The following is a 10,988-nucleotide window of genomic DNA, read 5'->3' on the forward strand; positions in this document are numbered from 1 at the left end:
GAAGGGAAGGGAAGAAACTGGGCCGGCCCAAAATCGCGGCAGGGGGTGCGCACTGCAGGCGCCCGTTAGCAAAATGCCCTACAACGGGGACCTGCAGCGCCAAATAGGGTTTACGGCAGCCGTGACCCACCACTTCTGTACCTACCTATTACTAATAACGGGAGATAATATTCTTGGTAGACAACACGACGTGGATCATGTGGAAGTCCAACTCGCAGAAAACTTGGGACAGCCACGTACGAAAATCTGGTAATGAGAGACGAAGGTTCGGGAGGCTGGAACCAAGCAAAAAAGAACGGACGGCCGTGAGGGACACTCGTGCAACCACACAATCGGAAAAAGGGAACATCCAAAGAAGTGAACGGATTGGAGTTTTTTTTTTGAGCATCAATATAGACTAGGCGCCTCGTCGTCGACGAGAACGTCTCCTCCCACTAAGAATGCATCGTCGGAAATCCTGAAATAAATCAGGGAATAATGCGAGCACCAGGATTTGAACCCTGATGAATTGGGAATACCACTGTCCGCCTAACCATCTCAACCATAGGTTGATTCACGTGATTTCTTGGAGTTGCTTTGTGCATATTTAGTGTTTAGTGCAATTTTTTTTAATGCTTTAGGACACGTCATGTTTCACAGACGGAACAAGTTTTAGTAAGTTCTATTTGAAAAAATGTTTCACTTAGTTTTGTTATAATATCTCTATAAGATATTTTATTGTTGCTATTAAGTCAATTCTGCATTTTCTTCCATATGTAGTTGTAATCTATATTTTTAATGGACGACTTGGTGAATAGTCTTCGCCGTTTATTTTCGCTGGGTTTTTTTCGTCATCCTTCTACCTTCGGGTTTTTTTCGTCACCCTCCCACCTCCGTTAACTCGCAATCCTCCCACCGACGGAAGACACCTCGCATGAAAATAACCGGACGACGGCTGAGGCCCCCTCGTACGAAAAAAAACCGGAAGAAACGGATGAGCCTGGGAACGACGACCCCTCGCACGAAAGAAACCTCACGATCGAGGCTGCCCTCATCTATTCGCTACAACGATGGGAGCCATGCCGCCGCCGCCACCGCCACCGCCGCCAACGATAGATCCCTGAAACGCCGCGGATCTATTCGCTACATCGATGGAAACCAGGCGCTAGCCACGGATCCCTTTGCCGGCGCCGAGGAGTCATCGAGGAGCCGGCGTCGAGGTCCTCAAGGAGGTGCCGCCGCCATCGTTGCAGGCCTCCGGGTTGCCATCGGGACACCGCTGCCGAGATCCGCCTTCGCCTTCGTCCGGCAGAGGCGGCGGAAGGCAGCCGGGAGGGGAAGCGCACAACGACCCGGAAGACATCCGCCCTCACACGCTCATCGTCTTGCTCGATCTACCCGAGGGCTACCGATGGGCGCCTCGGCGGCAGCCACGGCGAGATCTGCGTCTGGGACGTGACAATCCCTCCACCCCGGTCGCCGGTGAGATTTCACTGCCTCGATCCTCCCGGTCCCAGTTTATCAAGTCATCCCTGACAAGAGGGAGCGAGAGATGCTACTGTCGGGCACGTGCACGCACGCGGGGCGGCCGACTGCGAGCAGGGCCGCGTCCTCTCTCCTTCGTCAACCATGGCCTCCGAACCACTCCATTGTACCTCTGCGCCCAAGTGTCCGCTCCTCGATCTTCAACAGATTTGTTATCGCCTCTCTTCCGTTGCAGGTCAATCCCAATTTGATTTCTTATCTGCTATATTGCATTTGTTCTCCCAAATGGGTCACCGTGCCTTCTGTGTCAAAATTTGAAGATGTAGTTCTGAAAACCAGTGAACAAGGAGAAATTTGGAGATGTAGTTCTAAAAACCAGTGAACAAGAAGCACATGGGAGCCGCTCAATGCTCTACTATTGAAAGTTGAGTAGGTGATTATGAGATGAAGACGCTGGAAGAAGTTGGTGTGGTTGTTTGTCAGTAAAACTTATCTGTAGTCAAGTCATACCCAGCCCGTTGACCATCATCCGAATGCTTCTGATAATAATCAAGTGTTTTTATTGAATATGTTACAATCCATTCTGAAGCAAACTGAGTTACTAGCAGTTTAAGAAGATGTTATACACCTGACTGACGAAGATCTTTTCTATATCCACAAGGCATTTCATGATGATCCAAGTATATTGCTGATCAAATAGAAAATATGTAATTTTCTGTTTCGGTAATAAACGGGCAATTCAACGTATAGCTGGGGCAGCCTGATTTCCTCTCACGCATGCCCGCTAGCAGCAGCAGTTACGACCAGGAGGTTGCGGCCTGACTTGGCGGCTCTTCCTTTTTGTTTTGTGTTTGAATCAGATTTGGTGGTCTCGATTTTACAGGCATGTGTTGATCTTGGTCTTGTTCTGTATGCAGGTAGGGTACACTTGATGTTTCATGTTTGGTGAAAGAAAAGGAGCTTCCTATGTTGATTTCGGGCAAGACATACATTCTGCCATGCATTAGTAGATCAATTGCTTCTTTGTGTAGGGGAACGATTAGTGATTGAATCTCTCTGTCTCGTTTCTTGATTATCCAATTAATTTACCCTCATCTATGCATAAATTGGTCCAATTGAGTTATGCCATTTTTTTAATAATCTATATTGGTTCTATATATGACTAGAACAATATGATACGATGCACATCGGTCCGCTTTATTGGCAGCTATCCTTCAAGATTAAGGGGAGGCACTCTTGTGGACCTGCCCAATGTTCGAGGAGATACGGCTGACTAAACAAGGTTATTTTAAAGTTCTGTGTGGTTCATGTTAGCTATCTATCAGTAATAGTACAACCTTGATTTTTATGTCGTTCAGGTTTACCTAACCATCAGTAACATTACTTTCTATTGGAGACTTCTTACAGGAGGTGCTTATAAAATGATAGTTGAACATGTATAGATTTTGGATCACGATCATCTATTTTCCAGGCATCAGTTAACTCAAGGCATCGATCAAAATCTAGCGTTCTTTGTTGTGTGCATCATGGAGAAGACAAGGAACAGCGATTGTGTGATATATACGATAGCGCAATATAAATTTCTCTTGCATATTTATAATCTGCCATTTGAATGATGTTTTCTGTGTTGTAGTCAAATCAAGACAATTTGCAACTTTGGTGTTGTGACATTGGAGGCCGTGCTCAACAGCAATGGGGGACTGTTCGTTGATGCCTGACCCATGATGCCGGCGAAGGAATGAGAGTCGACGAGGAGTGGACACCATGGGTTCGTGAATTGGCGAAGCCTCCGTTGTCCGTTTGGTAATGTCCGACGCATCAGAGGCATAGTATGACTTGTCTCGTTTATGATGTCGTCTACAAACATCCAACGGAGGGGAACCTGTCCCAGTTTCCATCTTGATGGTAAGTTCTCTAATCTTCTATCTCATGGGATGTGATGTGGTTGCCTTCATTTTGGCTTTTGACAAAGGGTTGAAATTAGCTTATGTGCTTCCGACAATTAAAATTCCAGTGATATTTCCAGCAATATATAATTTCTAAATCATTTCCAGCAATATGTGAGTTGTTTGCTTGCTCAACCTTACGCTGGGATCATGTCTACAGACTACAAATAGAGGGAAGTTGGCATGTGCCTTACTAGAGACAGATGAACCAATAAAATGATTGGAAAGGTTCTTCCCAAGCAAAAGTTAAGCTGAATCTTGTACAGTTTACTTCATAATATATTTTGGTCAGTATGTTGTTTATTTTCTGAAATTGATACTCCATTGTAGATTACCTATGATGAAAATTACATTCTCTGCGGGCGCTGATTCTGATATATTACTATGGGCAAAGGAAGTTCAAAATTTATCTCAATCAAACATGTGCAAAGGAAAATCCAAAATATGTTATGTCAGTAAAAGATTCTTAAATTAGTGCGTTGCCACGGGCTAACAAATCCAAAATATGTTATGTCAGTAAAAGATTCTCATTTGAATGATGTTTTCTGTGTCCTCGGATCACCAGGACGCCGTCGTCGCCTCGGATCCCCACACGCCGCCAGCATGGCCGTGACAAACTGATGAGCACGCTCCACCCCCATTCCTGCCACAGGTCTTCACAGTGGAGGCTGCCTCCTCATTCCTTTCTCTAATCTTTCATTCAACTACTCGAAGTAAACAAACCATTTCTTCTCTTCTGTATGTAGATGAAGAAAAGTAGGCTCAATCAGGCCATGAACAGAGTTGAAGAAGGCTCGGGCAGATGGTGATACTCTCAAACCAGGTACGAGCATGATCCCTTTTCACCCCTACAGCTCTTGCATGCCTTCAAAGCATCTGATCTTGGTCGTTGCAACCCTCCTTGTCCTTGATGCGGACAAAATTGATAGGGTTGTCCTGATTCCTTATGTCTTATTTTTCATGTTCTACTTTGCCTTCATGTGTGCTTCAAGCAGATGGACTTTGAGATCCCGCTCAAAAATTGGGCTAAAATGTGGTTATATTATTAAAACTTCAATCAATTGTAAGACTGAGAAATATGTAGTTGGTCAAGCAGCCTCAGCTTATAGTTGAGAGCGCCCAGGGCTGATTGACAACTATGTAGGTCAGTTTAACCTCGGTTATGGATGCTCGCACATAAACTTTGCCCTGGGAAGACACCATAGCATGTACAAGGATTAGGCTTGTTATTTTTTCTACTGAAGACAGTATTCATGGTAGCATGCATTTTCATTTTTTTTTGTAGGAGACCCCAACCCGGTAACCAAGACATGGAAAAGTGGAGTGCGGCCGTAAAAAATGCTCATCAAATTGCTGGCTCCATGTTGCCTATCCACTATCATCATACTTGTCTGCATCAGAGCGTCTCCGTTGATGTTGAATATGAAACAGTTGCCACTGTCCCACCAGCAGCACCAAAGACGAGCCCAGCAGCAACATGATGGAGACCAGCAGTACTTCTTGATCAGGTATCTGAATCATTGGTCGTCAGTGTTTCCGCGGAAAGCATGTAGAGGGAGATGGTTCTGCCGATAACCGGCACACTGAGGTAGGTGTAGGTCTGGACGCTGGTGCTGTCGGAGGCGCGCCGGTCGAGCTCAGCCATCACTCAGTCGGGCAGTACTTTGAGCTGTCACAGAAATATCATGATCATCTTTTAGCGAATACAAAGGTGTTTATAACTTCATAAGCAAAGACATGTAGTGTTGCTTGTATATTGAGAGATACTACAGGAATTGACACACTCATGGCTTTTTTTCGCATGTAACAGGCTAGGCGGGGCGGTCGATTTGCAGCGGGGTGGAGTGAGGGATATCTCGTTTGGAAGAGCAGGTGGAGTACAAGGTCGTGCCGAGGTCCAATCACTAGTAGAAAAAGGGTCAAATGTGAGACACATTAGTCCCGGTTTGTAACAGAACCGGCACTAATATGTCCATTAGTGCCGGTTCCAACGGCTAGGCGAGAGGAGCTCTTTAGTACCGGTTCGTGGCAAACCTTTAGCACCGGTTCGTGCCACGAACCGGTACTAAAGAAAGTGGTGGCAGGATGTTGTCAGAGTGGGGCCCTTCCAGCACCTTTAGTACCGGTTCGTGGCACGAACCGGTACTAAAGGTCGACGTACATAAACCCTTCGTCCACCCGAGCCACTCTGTTCTTCCCCTTTCCCCTCTCTCTCTCCTCTGTTCTTCCCTTCTTCCTCTCGAGTTCATCACAAAATTTGCCCCAAATTTGTCAAGATTTGCAGGCCCCCATCCATTCAAATGATCACCAAGGTTAGCAACTTTGTCCTTTCATCTCTCATTGCTAGATTTGCTCTTGCATTGGTTTATATAGTGATTAAATGTGGGTTTTAGTAATTTGGGAGGAATTATATGTGGTAGTATTTGATTTATATGCAATTTGAGGTCAAAATAACACTTAGTTTGCATATGTAGGTGTGGTTTACTTAGTGCCTTCTAAATATCCGTCGTAACCACCGTCGATCGCCCGCACCGTCTCGTCGCCGGCACCACCTTGTGGTGAGTCTCTTGTTCATGAAATTTTATATAAAAATTTGATGTTTGTGTGATTTGAATATATAGTTACTCGTATAATAATCATCTTACCCGTACGTTGTTTGTTATACATAGTGCCATGGTTTTGATATCCGTCCTCGTCGGCCCTCGTCCTTGTTATGATTCGAATATGATATATTCTCCTTTAAAACTATTTGTTGCATTTTGTATTTATGACAAATTATGCCCATAAAGTTGACATAGATATTTTTATCTAGGAGGTATATGAACCGGAAATTCCAATCGACCCTATTGTCGAGAGGTTAAATTTAGTTGAAAGAGAAAACGAGTACTTGAATTTTTTTTGAAAAGAATTGAGGGGGAGAACATGGAATTGGAGTTGCATGTTGCCGATGTCGTCGATGATCACAAGATCAAGATGGAGAAAATGCGCTTGAAGATTAGAAAGATTATAAAATATGCCATCGATAGTGAGGCTTGGTATCATTATGCTGTTGGATCAATTATTACCTTAGTTGCGATTTTGATCGCATTTGTTGTTGCATTTAAATGCTTTAGCTAGAGAGTTATTTGTTTGTTGCATTTAAGTGTTGTATGAACTTTATGTATGAAATTGTATTAATTTGGTCTTTTCGGTGTTGTGTAATGAAGATGAGCCGGCAATGGATGTACGATGACCGATGCTCTCCCCAGTTCGTTGAGGGCGTGCATACTTTTCTGCTTAAGGCTGAGGCAAATAAGCGGGCGGATGGTTTTATGTCTTGTCCATGTGCTGGCTGTAAGAATGGTCGCAATTACTCTACGTCAAGAACCATTCGCGTCCACCTGTTTGAGTCCGGTTTCATGCCCCACTATAATGTTGGGACCAAGCACGGAGAAAGAGGGGTTATGATGGAAGACAATGAAGAAGAAGAGGACGACGACAGCTATCCTGGCCATGGGTTCCCTGAATACGATGATACAACAATGGGGGAAGAAGCTGAGCCTGTAATGCGGGAAGAAGCTGAGCCGGCAATGCGGGAAGAAGCTGAAGAAGAGGCATCAGATGAACCCGTTGATGATCTAGGAGGGGCCATTGCCGATGCAAAGAGAAATTGCGCAAGTGATTTGGAGAAGAAAAAGTTGCAACGCATGTTAGAGGATCACAAAAAATTGTTGTCCCCGAATTGCGTAGGTGACAAGAAAAAGCTGGGCACCATACTGGAATTGCTGCAATGGAAGACAGAGAATGGTGTATCTGACAAGGGATTTGGAAAGTTGCTGATAATGATAAAGGATATGCTTTCAAAGGACAACGAATTGCCCGAGAGTACGTACGAAGCAAAGATGGTTGTCTGCCCTCTAGGGTTAGAGGTGCAGAAGATACATGCATGCCCTAATGATTGCATCCTCTACCGCGGTGAGTACGAGGATTTGAGCTTGCCTGGTATGTGGTGCATTGCGCTATAAGATCAGCCGCGATGACCCTGGTGATATCGAGGGCGAGTGCCCCAGTAAGAAGATTCCTGCCAAGGTGATGTGGTATTCTCCTATAATACCACGGTTGAAACGTTTGTTCCAAAACAAAGAGCATGCCAAGGCGATGCGATGGCACAGAGAAGACCGTAAGAAAGACGGAAAGTTGAGAGTACCCGCTGATGGGTCGCAGTGGAGAAAAATTGAAAGAAAGTACGGAAAGGAGTTTGCAGATGACGCAAGGAGCGTATGGTTTGGTCTAAGCGCAGATGGCATTAATCCTTTTGGGGAGCAGAGCAGCAACCATAGCACCTAACCTGTGACTCTATGTTTGTATAATGTTCCTCCTTGGTTGTGCATGAAGCGGAAGTTCATTATGATGCCAGTGCTCATCCAAGGCCCTAAGCAACCCGGCAACGACATTGATGTGTACCTAAGACCATTAGTTGAAGAACTCTTACAACTGTGGAATGGAACAGGTGTACGTGCGTGGGATGAGCACGGACAGGAAGAATTTGACCTAAAGGCGTTGCTGTTCGTGACCATCAATGATTGGCCTGCTCTCAGTAACCTTTCAGGACAGACAAACAAGGGATACCGCGGATGCACGCACTGTTTGGATGATACCGACAGTATATATTTGAATAGTTGTAAGAAGAATCTGTACCTGGGACATCATTGATTTCTTACGAGCAGGCATCCTGTAAGAAAGAAAGGCAAGCATTTCAAAGATGAGGCGGATCATCGGACGAAGCCTCGCCACCGTACTGGTGCTGATGTATATGATATGGTCAAGGATTTGAAGGTGATATTTGGAAAGGGTCCTCGCGGACAACCTGTTCCGAAGGACGCTGACGGACGCGCACCCATGTGGAAGAAGAAATCTATATTTTGGGACCTACCATATTGGAAAGACCTAGAGGTCCGCTCCGCAATCGACGTGATGCACGTGACGAAGAATCTTTGCGTGACCCTGCTTGGCTTCTTGGGTGTGTATGGGAAGACAAAAGATACACCTGAGGCACGGGAGGACCAGCAACGTATGCACGAAGAAGACGTCATACATCAGGGTCATGCAAGCTACGCTCTTACCAAAGAAGAGAAGGAAATCTTCTTTGAATGCCTGCTCAGTATTAAGGTACCGTCTGGCTTCTCGTCGAATATAAAGGGAATAATAAACATGGCAGAGAAAAAGTTTCAGAATCTAAAGTCTCATGACTGCCACGTGATTATGACGCAACTGCTTTCGGTTGCATTGAGGGGGCTTCTACCGGAAAATGTTCGATTAGCCATTGTGAAGCTATGTGCATTTCTCAATGCAATCTCTCGGAAGGTAATCGATCCAGAAATCATACCAAGGTTATAGAATGATTTGGTGCAATGTCTTGTCAGTTTTGAGTTGGTGTTCACACCATCTTTCTTCAACATCATGACGCACGTCCTAGTTCACCTATGCGAAGAGATTAACGTTTTGGGTCCTGTATTTCTACACAATATGTTCCCCTTTGAGAGGTTCATGGGAGTCTTAAAGAAATATGTTCATAACCGTGCTAGGCCAGAAGGAAGCATCTCCAAGGGCCATCAAAATTAGGAGGTCATTGAGTTTTGTATTGAATTTATTCCTGACCTTAAGTCGATTGGTGTTCCTGAATGGCGGCATAAGGGCAGACTGGATGAAAAAGGCACGCTAGGAGGGGAACAAATAATATGTATGGACGGACATTCTCTCACTGAAGCACACTACACAGTTCTACAGAATTCCACCTTGGTGGCTCTGTATATGGATGAACACAAGAATTTGCTACGCTCCAAACACCCGGAGCGGTCTGATGACTGGATTACACGTGAACAAACCAGGAGTTTCGCCAGCTGGTTGCAGACACGTACCATGCATGACACCTCTATTGAAGATGACATGTACTTGCTGTCCCAGTTACCATCTTCGAATATAATGACTTTCAAAGGGTACGAGATAAATGGTAATACATTTTACATGATCGCCCAAGATAAGAAGAGTACCAACCAAAACAGTGGTGTCCGCTTTGATGCAGAAACCAAGATGGGAAAGGAAACATATTATGGTTATATACAGGACATATGGGAACTTGACTATCGACGTGGTTTAAAGGTCCCTTTGTTTCGGTGCAAATGGGTCAATATGACACGAGGCGGGGTAACGGAAGACCCGCATTATGGAATGACAACAGTGGATCTCAACAATCTTGCGTATGCAGACGAACCATTCGTCCTAGCCAATGATGTGGCACATGTTTTCTATGTGAAGGACATGTCTACCAAGCCAATAAAAAGAAAAGATAAGGAAGCGAATGCATCGTACGATGAGCCAAAGCGGCACATAGTTCTTTTTGGGAAGAGAAACATCGTGGGAGTGGATGACAAGATAGACAAGTCAGAAGATTATGAAAAGTTTGATGAAATTGCTCCATTCACAGTGAATATTGACCCGAGAATCCCGTTAAATGATGAAGATTTTCCATGGTTACGGCGCAAAGGGACACACGTGAAGAAAAAGTTTCACACCCAAAGATCTGGGATGTGATCGGCTTCACTATCATCACTTTCTTCTGTGTTTCACACCCAGAGGGGAATCTCTGTAATAGTTAGGGTAGTTATGTGTTTTGGCATTTGAAACACGAACAAATTTTATGTGCAAACAAATTCTTTCATGCCTTTACTGATTTTTAAATTTAAGTTATTCACAAACTAGTGATTCACACTAATTTCAAATAATTCAAAATTTAAACTATTCAAATATGAAAACTACGGGCACTAACAGAAAGTTTGTAATTTTTTGTACCTAAAGCAAAAATATTCACAAAGAAACTCTAAATACACAAAAAAACAACACAAAAATAAATAAAGCAAAAAAAGCCTGCCTACTAGGCCAGAGCGGCCTACATACGACTAGAAACCCAACCTGTCGTTGGGCCAGGATGCAGGCCCGCAAAGGCCAAGTGGGCCCATAGGGCAGCAAAGAACACGTAGGCCCAGTAAGCCATCTTTGGAGAGGAGCTCGAGAGAGCGACCGCACGGGGGTTTATAAACCAGTGCGGTCGCCCCTCAGCTAGCGAGGTGGGACTAAACTTGCCGCACCGCACCTGCGTCAGCGCACCCCCTTTAGTACCGGGTCGTGGCACAAATCGGTACTAAAGGGGGGGCCTTTAGTACCAGTTTGTGCCACCACCCGGTACTAAAGGGGGTCGCTTCCCGCCGCTTGGGCTGGCCAAAACTGGCCTTGAGTACCGGTTGGTGGCTCCAACCGGTACTAAAGATGCCTTCTATATATACAACACTTCGAAAAATTTCATTCTCCCTCTGTTTCTTCCTCTGTTTCCCCATTGAAGCACCGCCCGCCCCGATCGATCGACGCCGTCACCGACCCCATCGCCGCCGCCGCCCCCGTCCCCGTCGCCGCCCCCGTCGCCGTCGCCGCCCCCGTCCCCGTCGCCGCCCCGGGCCCGTCCCCGTTGCGCCGTCCCTGCGTCGCCGCCCCCACGTCACGCCCCGGCCCGTCACTGCCCCCGGCCGTCGCCTCGCCGTCGCCGTC

General features: G+C 45.6%; 1 long non-coding RNA gene across 5 annotated transcripts; it reads left to right on the plus strand.

Annotated features, from left to right (window-relative positions):
* The first annotated feature begins 1,707 nt into the window (after positions 1-1,707).
* LOC123106156 (uncharacterized) lies at positions 1,708-5,527 on the plus strand. Of its 5 annotated transcripts, none has more exons than XR_006451221.1 (7): positions 1,708-2,746; positions 3,098-3,369; positions 3,571-4,062; positions 4,157-4,233; positions 4,696-4,918; positions 5,003-5,121; positions 5,221-5,527. It is a non-coding gene; the product is annotated as an uncharacterized lncRNA (long non-coding RNA). The 5 variants fall into 5 exon arrangements; XR_006451223.1 differs by having other exon boundaries at positions 3,571-3,861; positions 3,976-4,062; positions 4,696-5,121; XR_006451220.1 differs by having other exon boundaries at positions 4,696-5,121.
* Positions 5,528-10,988: the final 5,461 nt, after the last annotated feature.

Source organism: Triticum aestivum, chromosome 1B, assembly GCF_018294505.1.
Source record: "Triticum aestivum cultivar Chinese Spring chromosome 1B, IWGSC CS RefSeq v2.1, whole genome shotgun sequence".
Lineage (NCBI taxonomy): Eukaryota > Viridiplantae > Streptophyta > Magnoliopsida > Poales > Poaceae > Triticum > Triticum aestivum.